The sequence below is a fragment of the Rana temporaria genome, chromosome 5, assembly GCF_905171775.1.
Source record: "Rana temporaria chromosome 5, aRanTem1.1, whole genome shotgun sequence".
NCBI classification, from domain to species: domain Eukaryota; kingdom Metazoa; phylum Chordata; class Amphibia; order Anura; family Ranidae; genus Rana; species Rana temporaria.
The window spans coordinates 411,197,238-411,219,999 of NC_053493.1; positions in this window are offsets into that span (position 1 = coordinate 411,197,238).

Genomic DNA, 22,762 nt, shown 5'->3' on the forward strand with positions numbered 1-22,762 from the left:
TCTGAACCACTGGCTTCAAGATTGGGTCAGTCTTGAAGTCTGTGGGTCAACATGAGAGCACGCCAACCACCATTGTTAGAAATGTGATTTAGCATCCATGCATTAGGTCTTCTGAGATGAACATTTTTCAAGAGTCAAACCAAGCCTATAGAGAGGAGCAGTAAGGCACAAACAGTGTGCACTACAAATAGTCAGGCTTACATACGCATTGAGAAAATATGGCTCCTCCCCTATGGTTTTAGGAACCATACATTTACAACATTTTTAAAACCGTAACACTAATTAATAAGATTATTGGGGTCCGTGTTGACATGTCCTAATAATCTACAATGACATCAGTTCGAGAAATTTCTGACTTTATTTAGAATTCATTGCCGGGTGCTTTTTACCTGCAGTTGACCTCCTCCTCCTCCTAGCCTGACTTACTTCAGATGCCTCTGCATTCTCATAGACTTGTATGGGGAGAAAAACATTTCTGATGTGAACCAAAGCCCGTTGACACAGGCCCATAGGCTGATACCATTCACGGATACATCGAAAAACTGTAACACAACTATAGTTTCCCTTTAAATGAAGGCCGCCATGATACCTAATACCTGTATGAGAAGACTCGTATGGAAATGTTTATTCTGTGACTTTAGTAGTCCTGGTGAAGTAGCATTGTATCTGTTCAACGACTCCAAGCAGCATCACAATTTATGTGTACGTTTGGACCAGTCTTTCTCAGGGTTCCATATAACCCTAAGGTTCCTCCAGCATATCCTAGGGGTTCCATGAAAGATGAGCTTTTTCTGCCCCTCAGATATATTGCCACTGACGCTAACGATCTATTAAGCTATGGAGTTCTTTCTCCCCAATATTCACCAATATAAAAACAATGGAGGTCTTTCTCCCAATAGTCGCCAATATAAAGAGACCCTTTTCCCTTCTCCCAATGGCCATCAGTGTAAGAAGACCCTTCTCCACATGGCTACCAGTTTAAGGAGACCATTATTCCAATGGCTACCAGTGTAAGGAGGCCCTTCTCCCAAAGGCCACCAGTTTAAAGAGGCCCTTCTTCCAGTGGCCATCAACATAAGGAGGGCCTACTTCCAGTGGCCCTCAACTTAAGGAGACCCTTCTGTCAAAGACCACCAATGCAAGGAGGCCCTTTTCCTATTGAGCAACAATGTAAGTAGGCTCTTGTCCCAATGACCACCAACATAAGGAGCTCTTTGTTCAAATGACCACCAATGTAAGGAGGCCCTTCTCCCAATGACTACCAATGTAAGGGTGCACTTCTCCCAGTGACCATAAACGAAAAGGAGGTCCTTCTCCCATTACCCAACAATCTATGGGAGCTCTTCACTGACCACCAGTTAAAGAGGTAATTTCATTATCCATACTGTAAATTTAATGGGGTACTTTTCCACGGACCATTTATGTGGGAGAACACTACTATGGAGCTCTTTCTCCCAATAGTCGCCAATATAAAGAGACCCCTTTACCTTCTCCCAATGGCCACCAGTGTAAGGAGACCCTTCTCCACATGACTACCAGTGTAAGGAGACCATTCTCCCAATGGCCACCAGTGTAAGGAGGCCCCTCTGCCAATGGCCACCAGTTTAAAGAGGCCCTTCTTCCAGTGGCCCTCAACATAAGGAGGCCATTCTCTTAATGACCATCAATGTAAGAAGGCCCTTGTCCCAATGAACAACAATGTAAGTAGGCTCTTGTCCCAACGACCACCAACACAAGGAGGCATTTGTTCCAATGACCACCAATGTAAGGAGACCCTTCTTTCGGTAACCACACACGTAAAGAGGCCCTTCTCCCAATGAACACCAATGTACGGAGGCCCTTCTCCCAATGATTACCAATGTAAGGGTGCACTTCTCCCAGTGACCATAAACGAAAGGGGGTCCTTCTCCCATTAACCAACAATCTATGGGAGCTCTTCACTGACCACCAGTTAAAGAGGTAATTTCATTAGCCATACTGTAAATTTAATGGGGGCACTTTTCCACAGACCATCTATGTGGGAGAACACTACTATTTTCAGTGCCTGCATATATCTTGTTTGGCCTTTATAAGTATTTCTTTAATTTCATTGGTATTACTCAAAATTATTTTGGTATATAGAGCAGCTCTAGTAGTCAAATACTTTAATTACGCCACATTCCCTATTTTTTTTATTTATTCTTACATTGCACCTTAATGTTCATGACCATGTATCATGAGCTGTAGATATAGTAATCATAGCAGAGGTTCCTTGAGACCCAAAAATTATTTTAATTGTTCTTCTATGTTAAAAAGGTTGGGAAGGGCTGCTATAGAACCTCGGAGTCCGGGAGTGGCACTTTCACCTTTTTATTTATTTTTTGTTAAAAGTCAAAGGTAATGATAGATGTGGAAGTATGGGCAGATGTAGTGATCATAATGTAACCCTAAATTATATACTTCTCTCATTTCCTACATAGCCAGCAGACCATAACCCTGATGGTAATCTGACTAAACTAAACGCCATGCCTTGAAATTATGGTAAACCAAGGTCTCGATTCTTCTGGGCTGTAGGGCGGGGAGAGTCTTTCTTCCAGTGTCCCTGGTAATGTGGAAGCTCCTTATTAGCTGAAAGAAGAGTCTTATCCAAAGGGTTCTCACAGGGCCCTGAAGACTTAATATGCTTTCCTGCGCTCCCCCACTGCCTTGTTTGCCTACAGAGATTTTTACCAGTATGTGTCAAAGCATACCCAGGGTTAAAGTGAACCTGTGCCCAGACTATGGACATTAGACTATTTACATATTTCTAACCAGCCGTACAAGAGCTTTAAATCAATGAGAATTATATTTTTCCAAAATGCTTATAGACACAGAGATGAATGAGGGCTTGTTTTAAAGCACTTTTACTTCTTTGTTCAGAATTTAAAAAAAAAAAAAAACTTTGTGTACATGATCTGGGATCTGGTCACAGGTTCAAATTAATGACTTCTTCCCTCCCCATCATGGCAATTGGCCACTCAAGCTTGCAAACTGTATTTTGGAATAAACGGGAGATAAGATGCTCCCCCATTCCTTGGAAGAGCTGGGTATACCAAAGGCTTTAACAGACCAACATAACAGCAGGTGAGCTCAGGAAAGGTATCAGTGGGTGTGGGATAAGAGCCCTATAAAGAGAACCTGTCACGTGGCTTTTTTAGGGCTCTTTAAGTCCCACCATTTCTTGCTAGACGACCAGTGCCTATGGGTTGCTTACAGAGCCTTCAGTACCTTACAGCCCACCACACCATCAGCCATGTTTTCTCCTTTATTCATTGTCATTGAAGTGGAACCAGTTTGCTTATGGGGAATATTGACTGATAAGTGCCTCAACTGATGTCATGGTTCCTCATAGCCTAGTTGGCCCCATCTTTCTACGCTATTGACCCCAGCCATAGAAAAGCAATAGGATCTCTTGGTAATACACCATCAAGTCCTGCAATTCTACAATAAATGTACAGTTGACAATTGAAGATGGATGTGAAATCCCAGCCCATGCTGCAACGTTGCTCCTTGGTTATATTTAGAGACCTAAATTATAAAACAGATTTTGTTTAGGTCCGAGTGTTTTTTTTTTTATGCTCTACTCCACGTCAATCACAATACATAGTGGAGTTTGTTCTGAGCTAAAGTGTCACTGTATCCTTATCGAGGCTTCCTTTATTTCTGAGCTGCTTGTTTTATTTCAGCGGTTGGAGAATATTCTGCGCTTTCAGTGCTGTAGGTGTTTTTAAAATCTTTCGTGTAGGAGGTCCCACATTGCATGGGGACCCTTCTGGCTGCAAGCACCAAACTTTTTTCGCTCTGCTTTGCACTTTTACAAAAAAAATATTCTGAATCTTCAGTAATTATATTGAAATGCATGGTATAATATGTGTATAGTACATAAATGGCATGTATTAAAATAAGAAATGTTGCCTTAATAGCATCCATTTGAGACATGACAGGTGTACCAGAGCTGGCTTGAAGGTTGTGGCCTTGATTTCTATGACACTTGAAGGAGTAAGCTATGCTTAAAGCCCAAATGAAGTAACAGATAAGGCTATGCAGTCAGGTAGACTGTACTAGGTCTTGCCTCCAATTTCCTTTTAACAGCAGTTGCTCAAGGCATCTAAATATGATCTTCGCAATATAAGTATGTGATGAAGGGTGTGGCTGTTATTCACCTCTGCCAGCACAGACCACTGCGGTGTGAGTGATGAGGGGTGTGGCTGTTGTTCACCTCTGCCAGCACAGACCACTGCGGTGTGAGTGATGAGGGGTGTGGCTGTTGTTCACCTCTGCCAGCACAGACCACTGCGGTGTGAGTGATGAGGGGTGTGGCTGTTGTTCACCTCTGCCAGCACAGACCAGTGATGAAGGGTGTGGCTGTTATTTACCTCTGCCAGCACAGACCACTGCGGTGTGAGTGATGAGGGGCGTGGCTGTTATTCACCTCTGCCAGCACAGACCAGTGATGAAGGGTGTGGCTGTTATTCACCTCTGCCAGCACAGACCACTGCAGTGTGAGTGATGAGGGGCGTGGCTGTTATTCACCTCTGCCAGCACAGACCAGTGATGAGGGGTGTGGCTGTTATTCACCTCTGCCAGCACAGACCACTGCAGTGTGAGTGATGAGGGGCGTGGCTGTTATTCACCTCTGCCAGCACAGACCAGTGATGAGGGGTGTGGCTGTTATTCACCTCTGCCAGCACAGACCAGTGATGAGGGGTGTGGCTGTTATTCACCTCTGCCAGCACAGACCACTGCAGCGTGAGTGATGAGGGGCGTGGCTGTTATTCACCTCTGCCAGCACAGACCACTGCAGTGTGAGTGATGAGGGGTGTGGCTGTTATTCACCTCTGCCAGCACAGACCACTGCAGTGTGAGTGATGAGGGGCGTGGCTGTTATTCACCTCTGCCAGCACAGACCACTGCAGTGTGAGTGATGAGGGGCGTGGCTGTTATTCACCTCTGCCAGCACAGACCACTGCAGTGTGAGTGATGAGGGGCGTGGCTGTTATTCACCTCTGCCAGCACAGACCGTTGCAGTGTGAGTGATGAGGGTGTGTGGCTGTTATTCACCTCTGCCAGCACAGACCACTGCAGTGTGAGGATAGAAAGCAGCTGTTGCTGGAGTTAAAAGGGTTTTCTAAAGCATTCCTAAGCAAAAATCAGCCCCAAATCATTACATACAGTATGGAGGACGACAATAAGTCAGTTTTGCAAGCAGTAGTTGATATAATCTTGTCCTTTTATTCTTGTACAGGTTGTAAGTTATATACAGGGACTTCCATATCTGCATAGCCCTGTTACTCCCCAATGTTTGGTGTAAAATGATATTAAACCTTCAGGTTTTAAGCACTTTCAGCAGCTGATTTGATCACTTAGGCTCCATTCACACTTGTACGGCTCCAAAGTGTCACCGACTTTGGAGTGCAACTTTGATGCAACTTGGATACGACTTTGACCAGTGATTAGTGGACAACTGTTGCTTTGTATAACCTTCAGGTGCAACTTTTGAAGGGTAACATTGAAGTCTGTGTCCTTTAAGTTGCATGAACGTTGGACCAAAGTAGTGCATGAACTCCTTTGAAGTTGCTGCAACTTTAGGTGGCACATATATGAATGGTTATCTTTGGAAAACATGGTGTCCAAAGTTGCATGACAAGTCACCCTGGTGTGACTGGAGTCTTGGGGCCCCTTTCAAATCTATACGACTTGTCCCACGATTTGTGATGGCAAAGTAGCATGACAAGTCGTTCCCCATGATTTCCAACGACAACCATTCACATTAGTATGACTTCAAAGTAGTCCCCGCACTCCTTTGATCTGATTTTGATGCCACTTACACAGGCATTCCCTGAAATCGTGGCCTCAAAGTCGCAGTAAAATCGTGCGACTTTGAAGTCGCAGTAGTGTGAAAGGGGCCTTACTGGAGTATGCAGCTTCTTATCTTGCCTATGACCCAGTTTAAGCTGGTGCTATGACCGCTGCTCCAGGTTTCCTGTTCCAAGGTGGCTCCTTTCTCTTGCCAGCATCCTATGGAGCCACCCTTGCATACAGAGACTAGGGTTGCCTCCCCTGCATTCACAATAGTCCCGTAGTCTAGGATGGCAAGACACTTTCCTGCCCCCCCCCCCCCCCCCAGCTGACACTGGCTTAAAGACTGCACTGTCCACTACTTCACTGAGACAGCACTAGCCAGCCATGTAGAATGCTGTATGTAGAGATATCTAGGGAGGGGGAAGTGAAAGGAGCAGGGGATCGCCTTGCCATTCTAGGCAATGGGGCTCCTATGATTGTTTTAGGGCAGTGATTCTCAACTCCCACTAACAGGCCATATTTTAAGCATTAATAAAACAAAAAAACGCGCTGCCACAACACAGTCCTCAGGCAGCGGCTAGCGTGTGATAACAGAGAAAATTATAATATAGAAAAGCCACGCGGCTTTTCTATATTACATATTTTAAGCATTACCTTGGGGAAATGCAGACTAGAATACTGCAATCACTGAGCAGCAAATTATATCACCTGTCATGTATTTCGGTTATCTTGCAAATCTGGCCTGTTAGTGGGTCCTGAGGACAGGAGTGGAGAATCACTATTTTAGGGAGACAACTCTAGTCCCCCGCATGCAAGAGTGGGTCTATTGCAGGGGTCTCCAAACATTCTAAACAAAGGGCCAGTTTTTTGTCCTTCAGACTCTTGGAGGGCCAGACTTTGGCCAGCGGGGGGTGGACATTTTCCTGGCATCAGTGGTACTAAACATATGGTATTAGTGGTAGAAATAATGCCCCATCGTTGGTATCATAGGGAGGAATAGTGCCCCATTAGTGGTGTCAGTGGGAGAAATGGTGCTCCACTGTCGGTGTCAGATGTCAGAATAGTGTCTCGTATCACTGGGAGGGATACTGTCCCAAGGGCCGGGTAAAGGCAAGCAAAGGGCCGCAGTTTGGACACCCCTGGTCTATTGGATGCTGCAATAGAAAGGAGCCACCCCAAAAAAAGGAAACCTGGGGCAGCAATTAGACAATCAGCAGAGAAGAGTGCCATGACATTCAGGGGGGGAGAGAATGACATGCATTTTACTTCAGAATTCAATGTAATGTCGCGTTCACACGATCGGATTTTCTGTCGGAAAAACCTTTGATGGTTTTTCTGACGGAATTCTGCTCAAGCTTGGCTTGCATACACACGGTCACACAAAAGATCTCTGAACTTTCGACCGTCAAGAACGCTGCGTCGTTCCGAGCATGCGTCAACTTGTTTCTGACAATGCTTCGGAATTGCTACAGACGATCAGATTTTCCGTTAGGAATTTTTTCTGTAGGAAAAATAGAGAACCAGCTCTCAATCTTTTGCTGGCAGAAATTCTGACAGCAAAAGTCCGATGGAGCATACACACGGTCGGAAATTTCCGAACCATAAGCTCACATCGAATGTTGCCGGCGGGAATTTCCGACCGCGTGTATGCGGCATAAGGCTTGGAGGAACAAGATACTGTTTACAAAGCTGATTCTTTTGCGGCCCTGATTTAGGGTATGTTAATTCAATGATTGGGGTTGGACTTCAGAACAGGTTTGGGTGGCCTTGGTCCATCACCTGGGGAAGAAAGTTCCAGGAACGCATGCACTGGGCCTTGTACTGCTTTAACAGCTGAAGGGCCATCCGCAGCCTGATAGAGTACGCCTGATTCTTGTGTGCTGCAATAATAATGATTTATGCAGATTCTAGTTATACTATAGATTCTTATTATGCTAGCTCTAGAAGCCTGACGGCTACACTCCTCTGCTGTCTTCGGGCAGTAAAGATTTTTTATGGTGGCAATACGACTTCCTAATTTAGTTACTTGAACAATTGTCTAAACTGCATCGCCGAGGCTAGCTGTTAACCGTTTTTTCTTTATTTTTTAAGATTTATTTCAAAAGCAGTTGGATAAGCCTGTTGCGACGATATAACACTTGAAATAAAACAATCGTTTAGCTGCTGACAATGCATTGCATAGACACGAGCTGCGGCGTCTGTAAGCTTTGAGACAAAGGATTTTCACATTGCTAATATAGAGACCAGCTGGCCACTAATAATCTTCAATGACATCAGTTGGGGAAATTTCTGATTTCATTTAGAATTCATTGACCGGTGCTCCCAATGGCCACTATTGTAAAGAGGCCCTTCTCCCAATGGCCACCAGTGTAAGGAGGCCCTTCTCCCAATGGCCACCAGTGTAAGGAGGCCCTTCTCCCAATGGCCACCAGTGTAAGGAGGCCCTTCTCCCAATGGCCACCAGTGTCGGGAGGCCCTTCTCCCAATGGCCACCAGTGTAAGGAGGCCATTCTCCCAATAGCCACCAGTGTAAGGAGGCCCTTCTCCCAATGGCTACCAGTGTAAGGAGGCCCTTCTCCCAATGGCCACCAGTGTAAGGAGGCCCTTCTCCCAATGGCCACCAGTGTAAGGAGGCCATTCTCCCAATAGCCACCAGTGTAAGGAGGCCACTCTCTCAATGACCACCAGTGTAAAGAGACCCTTCTCCCAATGGCCACCACTGTAAGAAGGTTCTTCTCCCAATGACTGCCAGTGTAAGTAGGCCCTTCTCCCAATGGCCACCAGTGTAAGGAGGTTCTGCTCCCAATGGCTTCCAGTGTAACGAGGCCCTTCTCCCAATGGCCACCAGTGTAAGGAGGCCCTTCTCCCAATGGCCACCAGTGTAAGGAGGCCGTTCTCCCAATAGCCACCAGTGTAAGGAGGCTGTTCTCCCAATAGCCACCAGTGTAAGGAGGCCGTTCTCCCAATAGCCACCAGTGTAAAGAGGCCCTTCTCCCACTGGCCACCAGTGTAAGGCGGCCCTTCTCCCACTGGCCACCAGTGTAAGGTGGCCCTTCTCCCACTGGCCACCAGTGTAAAGAGGCTCTATTTTCAGTGGCCATCTACATAAGGAGACTCTTGTCCCTATGGCCACCAACGTAAGGTAGTTCTTATCCAAATGACCACCATTATAAGGAGGCCCTTGTTCCAATAACCATGAATGTAAGGAGACCCTTCCAGTAACCACCAACGTAAAGAGGCCTTTCTCCTAATGAACACCAATGTAAGGGTGCACGTCTCCCAGAGACAAAATTGGGGAGTAAACAAAACTGTCTTTGCTTGCCTCAAATAACTGGAGGAAAGCAAAGAGTCAAAGTTGAAAATTGTGATATCATTGAAGATAATGTCCATAACTGAGGTGTGACCACTGCAGACCATATGTACAATAGCCAGCTGTTGTCTACAGCTTGCAAACAATTGCACAATTTATGTTGTAGGAAAGACATTACTGTGTTAGATAGAAAAGGAGTTTTTTTTTCTGTTGCACAACCCATAGAAAATATTATTCTGTCACCGGATTATATGTGTATGTATTGTATTTTAGGTGTGTTATTTACCTGTAGAGGCCTCCTTGTGTAGATATCTAAAAGGCCTGAGAATTCTGCTGGGCACCACCACCTTGGATTTGATGTCAGCAGACTCATAGCTGTCACTCAAGTGGCACACTATAGTATTCCTCAGCAGCTACATATAAAAGGGTATGTAGGAAGGGGAGGGGCAGAGGAGCTGGGCCAGTACAGACATTAAGTAGACACTCCCAGACGAGTAGAGGCCTATGATGTGCAAGGAGGGAGGGGGTTCTGCTAGGGATATGACTCTTTCTGAAGTTCAGAGGCACATTTGCAGGCCAATAAAAACTGTTTCTATAAAAACACTGCAAGCGAGCATTGAAAAAAACTTTATTTTTCTGTCAAATGTACCTGAATTTTGTTTTAGTTGCTGGCAGGGGGTCTCTTTAACGTCTAGTCGTGTTTACTATATTTGTAAGAAAATATAGAGGGAGAAGCCACTACTGAATCATAGACTGTATTGGCAATATATCTGACCAGTGAATGTTTATGTTGGGTGCAGGTACTGTAGGCGGACAATCAGATCCCAGCGTGTATGGCCTATTTGCAAGGGTTGTGATAACCCAGGCATACAATTTTTTTTTCTTGCTGTCATCATTGACAATGTGAGGAGCGCAGTTAATAAGATAAAAAAAAAAAAAAAAAAAGTAAAACTAGCAATAATTTTTTTAAATGATGAGTTTCCAGTCTGCACTTCCCCTTTAAGAGGACATACATAAGGCGTATCTGTACTTCCCCTTTAAGAGGACATACATAAGGCTTATCTGTACGTCCCCTTTAAGAGGACATACATAAGGCGTGCCTGTATGTCCCCTTTAAGAAGACACATAAGGCGTGCCTGTACGTCCCCTTTAAGAGGACATACATAAGGCGTGCCTGTACATCCCCTTTAAGAGGACATACATAAGGCGTGTCTGCACGTCCCCTTTAAGAGGACATACATAAGGCGTGCCTGTACATCCCCTTTAAGAGGACATACATAAGGCGTGCCTGTATGTCCCCTTTAAGAAGACACATAAGGCGTGCCTGTACGTCCCCTTTAAGAGGACATACATAAGGCGTGCCTGTACATCCCCTTTAAGAGGACATACATAAGGCGTGTCTGCACGTCCCCTTTAAGAGGACATACATAAGGCGTGCCTGTATGTACGTTCCATTTAAGAAGACATACATAAGGCGTGCCTGTACGTCCCCTTTAAGAGGACATACATAAGGTGTGCCTGTACGTCCCCTTTAAGAGGACATACATAAGGCGTGCCTGTACGTCCCCTTTAAGAGGACATACATAAGGCGTGCCTGTACGTATTCTTTAAGAGGACATACATAAGGCGTGCCTGTACGTCCCCTTTAAGAGGACATACATAAGGCGTGCCTGTACGTCCCCTTTAAGAGGACATACATAAGGCGTGCCTGTACGTATTCTTTAAGAGGACATACAGAAGGCGTGCCTGTACGTCCCCTTTAAGAGGACATACATAAGGCGTGCCTGTACGTCCCCTTTAAGAGGACATACATAAGGCGTGACTGTACGTTCCCTTTAAGAGGACATACATAAGGCGTGCCTGTACGTCCCCTTTAAGAGGACATACATAAGGCGTACCTGTACGTCCCCTTTAAGAGGACATACATAAGGCGTGCCTGTACATTCCCTTTAAGAGGACATACATAAGGCGTATCTGTACGTCCCCTTTAAGAGGACATACATAAGGTGTGTCTGTTGTAGGCTCCTCCCACCAGTGTTTCTCTTTTATGTCCAATTAAAGATGTAAGGGCTTCTTCCCCACCGCCCAAACAAAATTAGCAGGAATAAAAGCTTAAAGGGTCACTAAAGGAAAAACTTTTTTTAGCTGAAATGACTGTTTACAGGGCATAGAGACATAATAGTTAACTGATTCCTTTTAAAAATGATTAAAAATAGATAAAAAAACAATCATATAATGTGCCTGCAGTGTAGTTTCGTTTTTGCTGTTGTTTGCTGGTTCTCTGCTGTACAGAGAGCCACTAGAGGGCAGTCAGCCAATAGAGAGCAGTGATACTTTGTCTAAAACTCCTCAGCACCAATCCAGTTTCGTTTTACACACAGTAATCACACCTCCTTGATTAGTGACCACCGTGGGAAATCTCCCAGTACTGTGGTTATCAGGAAAGAGACAACCAGGAAGTGTCCAGAACAGAGAGGATTTACAGCAACATCAAAGCAAAAACGAACAATGAGGACATGAAACCAGGACTGCAGTAAGGTAAAGGAAGCTATTTAGCTAAAAAAAAAATTCCTTTAGTGACCCTTTAATAATAAAAATCTAACCAAAAAAAAAAAGAAATGCATTTAAAAAAAATCGGTGCCTTGATCCCAGCTTTCCAGGGGCACAGGTATCATCATATCTTACCTTGTTTATTGTGGGAATCTATTCTTGTCGGGTTTCGAGGTAGCAATGAGGGGCGGTGACATCACCTGCATCTTCCAGAAGCCAAGCAATTTTACACAAAAATTATTTCACAAGAAATAACATTACAAATTTTTTTTTATTTATAGTGTATTTGTTTGGGCGGGGCCTAGAAGCGAAGCAGACCTTTGATTGGCATAAAAGGCGTGCTTTTTTAGTAGAATTGGTCTGGGAAGGGGAAGGGAGGGGGGGGCCCATCGTCTAGCATTTCATCAGGTGGACATGTCAGAAACATTGTGGAGGTGGCTGGACGCAGTCTAGGAAGCTGTAAATTACAGGCGGCAGGCTGTATTTCTAGGGAACTTCCAGAGAATCCTCCGGTAGGCTAGTCTGAACAATGTAGACTTGAAACATTACGATCTGCCGGGTGCCACTGAAATTGACATTGCATGCCCAACTCGGCACACGTGCCGTAGGTTTGCCTGTGTTAGATTGAAGATCTAGGTTCGTTCAATGGATAACTAAAGGTATACTGCAAGCTTGCACCAAGTACAGCTAAGAAAACAAAATGTAAATGTATATTTTTAACACCAATGTTCACAGAAAATATACGTCTCCACCAAAATGCAACGCATACAATCAATAGAAGATTTAATGTCATTATTTCATCAGTTCATATCCGTGGTAAACCATTTGGTGGTTGAAGTCACAGGAAATTCTGTCATTGTACAGTAAGCCTTAAGTGTGTGTATGGATAAAACTAAGTGATGGTTTAAATAAGAGGAATACTAAAACATGAAAAATAAATAGCTTGTATTGGGATGTCTGGGTTTCCTGAGCTAAGAGTGGATGGACGGTATATAAACCTATATATATGTATAATCATTTGTGGAGACTCTGAGGTTCAGCTGCAACCTGAGGACCTAAAGTGCCCGGATTGTGAAAGGGAAACTCTAGGCTTGTTAAAAAGAACTTCCCTTAAGGTCCGTTATCTACATTACATAGATTTTTAGAAAACTTTCTTTGCTGCTTTCGCTTTGGCAGATTTTGAGATTGACAATCCCAGTGCACTCGACGCAAGACTGAAGAGCGGCGCATTGTATTATCTTTTGCGCTGAAACTACAGGTGTAGGGTTCTATTCTTTAGCTTGTGCACTCTACAAAAGAAAATAATATCTAACAAATTCCACCATCCACGGTGTGGCCCTCGCACCTCTTCTGCAGCTGCTGGAGAGCTCCAGCCCTCCTCTGGACCTTCACCAGATCCTTACTTTCTGCTTTCAAGCAATGCATCCAGCTTCTTCCCAGCAGCAGCATAAGGAAAGGGGGGTCACTGTGCTGTAAGGAAGAGTGGGAGACTCAACTTCTGATGGTGGTGGGGGGCTCTTGACATCTAATGTGAAGGAGAGGGGCTGTGCTGGACATCAAATCTTACCGATACAACCGGCCCTTTTAAGGGCAATCATAATGCTAATGCAGCCCACAATGAAATTGAGTTGGACACCCTCGATGTAGAGGGTCACGGTCGTCTTCAAGAGTATGGAATGATCTTTCGTGTCCCCTTTTTCGATTTCTCACGACCGCAGCGTTCATTACGTGCCTGCTTCCCTTTAGAAAATTGTATTTTTATGTAGATAGATCACTTATATAGTACCTGTTGCACACCCCAATGCCACGTACACACGATCGGAAATTCCGACAAGAAAACCGTGGATTTTTTTTCCCGACAGAATTTTGGCTCAAACTTGTGTTGCATACACACGGTCACACAAAATTCCGACCGTCAAGAAAGCGGTGACGTACAACACTATGACGAGCCGAGAAAAATGAGGTTCAAGGCTTCTGATCATGCGTAGACTTGATTCCGAGCATGTGTAGTTTTTTTGCGCGTCGGAATTGCACACAGACGATCGGAATTTCTGACAAGAACTTTTACCGTCGGAAATTCCGACAGAAAAAGTCAGATGGGGCCTACACACGGTCGTAATCTCCGAACCAAAAGCTCACATCGGACTTTTACTTGCCGGAAATTCCGACCGTGTGTACGCGGTATTAAGGAGCGCTTTGCGTGTTTTGCTATTTTTATATGCTCCTCCAGAACGAAGCAGCCCTTGACTCTTCTGCTGTTGCGGTGCCCGAACCGCATCCTTTAGACGTTTAGTCCTACATCGGCTGACGAGCCCAAGGGCCCCCCCCCCCCCCCCAATGTCTGGCCCTCTGATTCTCCTTTCGGAGATCTTTTTAGGAGTAGAGAATCCCATACACCAGTGATGGCAAACCTTGGCACCCCAGATGTTTTGGAACTACATTTCCCATGATGCTCAACTACACTTCAGAGCATCATGGGAAATGTAGTTACAAAACATCTGGGGGTGCCAAGGTTCGCCATCACTGCCCTACAACATGTATAATCCCCGTATATCGCATATTACTGTCCGAAAATCTGCTTTATGAAGAGTTAAATATTTTGCTAAGCGGCATTTAATATAAAGAATGCGTGTTACACATGTAGGAACTCTAAATACTGAAATGCACACTAAGAGCCGGTTCACACAGGGGCGGCACGACTTCGGGGGCGACTCGGCAAGGCGATCTCAAGACGACTTCAGAGGCGACTTGCAAAATGACTTCTGTATTGAAGTAAATGCAAGTCGCCCCCAAAGTCGTACAAGAATTTTTTTCTAAGTTGGCGAGACTTAGCTCCTATTAGAACGGTGCCATTGAGTAGAGCGGAGCGCGACTTGTCAGGCGGCTGAGTCGCCCCTGTGTGAACCGGCTCTTAAAGGAGAACTCCTGAATTTTTGGAAGACATTATGTAAATAGTCATTAACCTGTGTCAGTTTGTTTTTTTGCTTTAAAAAATTATAAATGATAGGAAAATCAGTCCTGTAGGGTTGAACAACAAACCTGTGACATCATATGTGTCATTGCACTCAGTTTTGATGGTGCAGTAGCTCCGCCCACCTCAGGACATGCAGACTAGATCAAAGATGATTTTAAGTCTGAGTTCCAGGATTATTAGAGCTCATAATAAATTTCTAAAAAACACACCAGATCCATCTATCTTGATGATTTCGTCATTTCATGGAAGTTTTCAATATTCTGAAGGAAGTTCTCCTTTAAGCACTCATAAGTCACATTGTGCTAGCGCTTTATTCCGAAGTAACACAACTATGGGAAGCTGTACAGAGTTTTTTTTTTTGTAATGCCTAAAGTGCTGCGCGGTAGGCATCTCAACATGAATATGTTTATGATCTGGTTCCATAGTGAACTGCCCATATGACTAAGTACTTTTTTTTATCAACTTATTAAGTTGACCACTATGGTAGCTCTTGCTGAGTTTAGTAAACTTTTATAGATGATGATGTGTGTTAAACACATGAAAAAAAAATGTTTTAAAGAGGAAAAAGGGATTAAGAGTGACGTCACACGTGATTGATCTTTGAATGATTTGGTTATGCTGTATAACTTTTTTTTTTCTTTTGATTTGTACACTGTTTTGCTTGTTATTTTTATTTTTTTTCTGTTTTTGGAGTATGATCATTTGCATGACAATTTTTTTTCTGTATATTTTTTTTTTTTTTTTTCAAGCCATGTTCTGTCATTTTCTGTTTTATTTGTATGATCTGGTTTAATTTAAAATTGATTTTAAAAGTTAAATTAAAAACAGTTTTGGATTGTCAAATCCTGCACACCGTATACAGTGAATTTCGATACGTTGTTCAACAGTTCGATCTTAATAAACATTTCAATAACAGGTTGAATTCTGTGTGTACGTGTCTTTCTTCTTTTTTTTTCTTTTCATCGAAAAAAAAATATATATATAATTTCTGTTAAGCAGACAGAATTTTCTACAGCAGCCATTCTCAACTAGGATTCTGTGGAACTCTATGGTCTCTTCAGAGGTTTGGCTGACTGATCTCCCAATTGATGGTGCCCACATGGTTTGGGACCAATTCCATTTGGCAGAGACAGCAGCAAGACACCAACTTTTTAGCTGTTAGGCCTTGTACACACGACCAAACATGTCCGCTGAAACTGGTCCGTCGGACCAGTTTCCGCAGACATGTTCGGTCGTGTGTAGGGCCGACCGGACAGTTTCCCGGCCTAGCGGACAGGTTTCCAGCGGACAAAAGTTTCTTAGCATGCTAAGAAACTTGTCCGCTGGAAGCCTGTCCGTCGGACATGTCCGATGTTCAGTACGACTCATCGCACATGTCCGCTGGCCCAAAAACCCACGCATGCGTCAAAGTGATTCGACGCATGCGTGGAAGCATTGAACTTCCTGGTGCGCGCACGTCGCGGTGTCATCGTCGCCGCCACGTCACCGCTTATTCTGTCCGCGGGGAATTTGGTCTGATGGTGTGTACACACATCAGACCAAATGATCCCAGCGGACATGTCCGATGAAAACGGTCCGCGGACCGTTTTCATCGGACATGTTGGGTGGTGTGTACGAGGCCTGAGGGTATCATTCTGATGACCACGGTGGTATTCTTCCCACTGACCACTAAGGGGCATTCTTTACTCTGGCCTCCAATGTAAGGAGCATTTTTCCCACTGATCTCCAATGTAAGGAGCATTTTTCCCACTCATCACCAATGTAAGGAAAATTCTTCCCATTGACCTCCAATGCAAGTGTAGCGCTACCCCCTCAGGAGCCGCTGGTTGTTGTTGGGATTGGCATATTAAAGCGGTGGTTCACCCTTAGAGAGAACTTTTTAGCCTTAGATTCCTGCTCGTTTTGTCTAGGGGAATCGGCTATTTGTTTTAAAATATGAGCCGTACTTACCCGTTTACGAGATGCATCCTCTCCGTCGCTTCCGGGTATGGGCTGCGGGAATGGGCGTTCCTTCTTGATTGACAGTCTTCCGAGAGGCTTCCGACGGTTGCATCCATCGCATCACGATTTTCCGAAAGAAGCCGAAAGTTGGTGCCCAGGCGCAGTATAGAGCCGCACCGACGTTCGGCTTCTTTCGGCTACGAGTGACGCGATGGATGCAACCGTCGGAAGCCTCTCGGAAGACTGTCAATCAAGAAGGAACGCCCGCTCCCGAAGACCCATACCCGGAAGCGACGGAAGAAGATGCATCTCGAAAACGGTAAGTACTGCTCATATTTTAAAACAAATAGCCGATTCCCCTAGACCAAACGAGCAGGAATCTAAGGGGGAAAATTTATTTTTTTAATAAATGGGTGAACTCCCGCTTTAAGTTACCCTTTCAGTGTTGTCTAGGGGTGCGGTTGATAAGTAGCTTAGAGTAGTAAGCGAATGTCCAGTCATTGAATAAAGGTTTTCAAATGCTTTATTTCCAGGACCAACACAGCCAACATCAACATCAAATGAGGTTGAAAAGGTTGATGAAGCAAGAGAGAGAACTTTGCAGTATCAGGCCTGGATATGAACCGAGCAATCCTGCTCTAAGTAGTATCAATTGCAATCCGTCGCCACTCTAGCCAGAGTGGGTAAAGTGCCCCTGGACAGACTCCCGCCACAAGCCTGGCAGCCAAAGTATCACTTTAGGTTTCTGGGAGGAACAGGCCTCTGCCACAGACCTGGCTCTAGGGCCTCTGCCACAGGCCAATTACTTGAATGAGCTAAATGAACAGATTGAGATTGAGCGAATCCTCCCAGTAGATTAAGCATAGGTAACCGGATGACAGCAATAGTGTACCTGTCAACATTTCAGTCACCAGATCCCCGATGGTTTGTTCAAGCCCTGTTGGACAACCTGCCTCCGGGTTCTCCTCAAGCCGACCCCTCATCGAAGGGCATACAGCCTCGGATCTTCTCAGCAAAGTGGGGGACCCAGTAAGTCACTAGGGCCCCTCTCAGGAACATGGAGCTCCGCGTAGAATGCGACCCCGGCCTGGAAGGCCATCACCGGGGTCCGTTGGATGCGCACACCCTAAAGGTGGGTGCCGCACCTGGAACCCGCGAAGAACCACACAAAATGCCGTCTGCCACAGATATACTCTCCCCCAGCATGCCCCGCGAGGGAAAACTCCTCCAATTGGCTGCTGGGGAAAAGCGGCTCCGCCAGAACCCTGCTAGGGCCAACTGTCGCCCAGGCGTGGAAACAACACCCCTGGAATGCAGACTGACCTACAGGACAGTTCAGGAATGACAGCAGTCCAATTTAGAAAATTGTGAATGGGAGCAAAATAACTCTCCCATTCCCCACTAACTTTAGCGTAGCGCCCATACTGAAAGTAAGGGGGCGCTACATAAGGAACATTCTTCTCACTGATCAGCAATGTAAGGAGCATTCTTCTCACTGATCACCAATGTAAGGAACATTCTTCTCACTGATCACCAATGTAAGGAACATTCTTCCCACTGATCACCAATGTAAGGAACATTCTTCTCACTGATCACCAATGTAAGGAACATTCTTCTCACTGATCACCAATGTAAGGAACATTCTTCTCACTGATCACCAATGTAAGGGACATTCTTCTCACTGATCACCAATGTAAGGAACATTCTTCCCACTGATCACCGATGTAAGGGACATTCTTCCCACTGATCACCAATGTAAGGAGCATTCTTCCCACTGATCACCAATGTAAGGAACATTCTTCCCACTGATCACCAATGTAAGGAACATTCTTCTCACTGATCACCAATGTAAGGAGCATTCTTCCCACTGATCACCAATGTAAGGAGCATTCTTCTCACTGATCACCAATGTAAGGGACATTCTTCCCACTGACCACCAATGTAAGGGACATTCTTCCCACTGATCACCAATGTAAGGAACATTCTTCCCACTGATCACCAATGTAAGCTCCATTCTTCCCACTGACCTCCAATGTAAGGAACATTCTTCCCACTGACCACCAATGTAAGGGACATTCTTCTCACTGATCACCAATGTAAGGAACATTCTTCTCACTGATCACCAATGTAAGGAGCATTCTTCCCACTGACCTCCAATGTAAGGAACATTCTTCCCACTGACCACCAATGTAAGGGACATTCTTCCCACTGATCACCAATGTAAGGGACATTCTTCCCAGCATCAGAAGGAAAAAAACTGACTGAGGGGGTAACCCACTGACCCCTGATGAGTTGGTTTAGACAGGAGTTCCTTAAAAGCGGAACATTATTTTCGGAGTTCCTCTGTGGAGAAAAGGTTTGCAATACTAATAATAGGTTATCACAGCAGGAATGTGTAGTGATCTAATTTATCCAATAAATGTAGTGATCATGTATAGTGTATATTGTGCCCAGTGCTCTGGTTATATAATTAATATCTTAGATGTTAGTATGATGACTATAAATTACGTTGTTTCGCAGCAACACACCAGGCTCTCCGGAGAACGCAAATTTAATTAACTTCCAATAACATACAAAGTCCACAGACGATACAAAGGTCCAACAGAGTATAATTCAGAATCCCATCTTTTCCTAGACCTGTGCTATATTCATATCAGAGTGACAAGACTAGAACAAATGCCAGCTTGACTGCCTCAAATACTGGTCTCACCCTGGAGGGGGGGGGGTGTCAACCAAATGTTCCTATTGAATGAATACCCCACAAGTCTAATTACCATCAAGAAATACTTCCTTATGTTTGTAAGGAAATACCAGGCCATCTCACACACCTAGGTCGTCTTAGATAAGATTAACACATCAAAGAGTCCTCTGTACCTTTTGATACGTGTTGTTTGACCACTAACCCTTTTGGTCAGCAAACACCCTTTGATGTGTAACCTTGAATGACTGTATGTAAACCATGTCATATATATATATATATATATATTGTGACAGGAAGTCAGGTAAATCTGTGGGTGTTGTCACAGTCGGGACATACATTTCTGCCTTGTTAGACAATACACCAATCATTATTAGGCGTCGGCTGCCAGAAATAGCCAGGAAGGCTAAGGGCCGTTGGAAGACTCCAGCTGTTCAGAGTGAGGCAATTAAAGGCCTCTATAAAGTAGCCCAGAGGATAACCACTAATTGGCTGCGTCACTCCAAAGGCTGTGTGAACAGGAGAGCAGTGCCAGAGAGTCTCCTGATGAGGTGAGGAGACCACTGACTTTTCTGTGTGATAAAAAGTCCAAAGACTATTGTTTGTGCTGTATGAGCAGCACTGTCTATCCAGCGGTAGGCTGTGTTAGACTCCATAGATAGGTTCCTGTGTGGAAGGTAGACGCCCAAAGTGGCTAGAGTTTATTTTATGTTTTGATTTTGTTTATGCTGTTTGGATGCTTGCAATTGTTTTCCAGCAAGATGGAAAAATAAACCAGAAACTTTGTTTTCAACCGTCTTCGACTGGCAGTCTGTATAAATTAAGTGTGTGGTGAACCCAACCAAGGGGTCACACACCCCGCTACCGAGCTAACCCCTCACAATATATATATATATATATAACATGATATTTTAAATACCTACACATCTATATTAATATTACAACATATTGTATAGCAGAATAACGACTGATGTACTGTAAGAAGTATTACAACAGTACATAAAATCTGTGGCAAATGTCTGCACTTGAAATGCAACCCTCAAACACAAACATGGAAAACAACAATAACTACTTCTCATATATTGTACGTGTGTGAGAGGCGAGGATGGAGACCAAAGCACTGCTGGAGACGACACCCATAGATCATGGAATATGTAAGAACCACTAGGAAATGTTGAAGGTTTTAGTCAACCAAGGGTTCCAGTTTTTTCCATAGCAAGCCGGACATTCTCTATGTGTGTACACCGGCTTTATAAAGCCTAGAACTTTGTTAAAGAGCTTCACCCATTGGGTTGCCTGGGAGCGGTTGGAGGACCACCACTTTTCCGGCTTGTGTATGAGTGTGAGGGAAACTGGGGTTAATGGTAAAGTCTGTAGGATTCCCAGTAGAATACACGTTGATCTAAATTTATGAAGACGTTTTTATTGAATTTTTTTTGTAACACAAACAAAATTAATTTTTTTTTTTTAATTCAGCCTTTTTTCATTTATTTATATTTTTAAAAAAAACAGCGGTGATTAAATACTAACATTCAAAAATCCAAAATAATAACTAACTAATAATAACTATTAAATTATAGGTCTTGGAATTTCCTTACGAATTTGGCTGTTAGTGAACGTTACGTACTATCCGAAATAACGAACGCCACATCTCCAAAAGAAATGTAGCAGAATACACATTGATCTAAATGTATGAAAACATTTTTTTTTTATTTGTAACACAAAACAATTTTTTTTCCAAATTTTCAGTCTTTTTTCATTTATTTATCAATTTAAAAAAAAAAACAGTGGTGATTAACCTCCTGGGCGGTGTTCCCGAGTCTGACTCGGGGTGAGATTTTTGGGCTAGGATCGGTAACCCCGAGTCAGACTCGGGCTCGCCTCGCTGGATGTACAGGGAGTTTTACTTACCTTGTCCCTGGATCCAGCGATGCCACCGCGCTGTGTGAGCGAGCGGGACCTCGCTCGATTCACACAGTGCCTCCGTGTGACGCCGATCTCCGTTCCCTGCGACGTTACGACGCACGGGGACGGAGAACGGCGCCAAATTCAAAAAAGTAAACAAACACTATACATACAGTATACTGTAATCTTATAGATTACAGTACTGTATGTAAAAAAAAACACACCCCTTGTCCCTAGTGGTCTGTCCTGTGTCATGCATGTCATTTTATATAATAAAAAAGTTTCTTTCTCCCTGCAAACTGTAGATTGTCCATAGCAACCAAAAGTGTCCCTTTATGTCAAAAATAGTTTTAGATCAGCTAAAAAACAGCGATAATAAATTATAATCACTTGCAGAATTGTGCGATAGCGATTTGTGGGGAAATTCGTCATAAAAAAAAAAAAATAATGACAGCAACAATTCTGCAACTGAGCAAATTTCAGTGATTTTGATTTGATTACATTATTGAATAATTTTTATTATAATTATATTATTATTTGTTATAATTATTTATAATTATTTATTATATTATAATTTATAATTTTGTTTTTAAAAAAATGTCATACCCGGGATGCCTATTAGAAGCTTGTTTGGTCAGATTTAAGTGAGTTATTCCTAAGAATGACAGGCCTACAATATAAAACGCCAAATTTCCTTGCAAATAATGGTACCGCTTTCAGCACCTTTTTTCTGAAAGAATCATACCGCCAGGGAGGTTAAATACTAAAATACTAAAATTCAAAAATCCTAAATAATAACTTTTGCGGTACCTCTCTTCCCGAGCTCCAAAGTACACGAACCGCCGCTAACCGCCGAAGTGCAATAGGTTCCAACCGGCAACTCTCTCCATACACCGTCCTTAGTGGCCAGTAACCCAATCCCCTCCAGTAACGAGACCAAGCTCCATTATGAGGGGAAAACACGAACTCATTTACTGTGGGCTACCCGCCCGTATTTATGCAGGTCTCCCACCTGGTGGACACTCCCCTAGGGGACCAGATGGGAGACTGAAATAACAGACATTAAAATCTATAACTTTATAACTGCCGAACATTTTATATTCATATAACGTATCCCCAGATAGCCTGGAACTGAGGGCATATTATTGGGGAATAGCGCCCAGATCCCATCCGCATAGTCCGATCGCCTCGTGGTCGACATACGAATGGGCGACTTCATGTAAAACGGCAAAGCAGACGAACACAATATGTCCAGTATACGGATGGGTCCGTCACAATACTTAAATTCAAAAATCCAAAATAATAACTAACTAATAATAACTATTAAATTATACGTTTTGGATTTTTTTTATTTATTTGTAACACACACAAAAAAAAAAGGTATTTTTTCATTTATTTATAAAAAAAGCGGTGATTAAATACTTAAATTCAAAAATCCAAAATAATAACTAATTAATGACTATTAAATTATAGGTCTTGGATTTTTTTTTATTTGTAACACAAAAAATAAATAAATAAAAAGGTATTTTTTCATTTATTTATCAAAAAAAGTGGTGATTAAAAA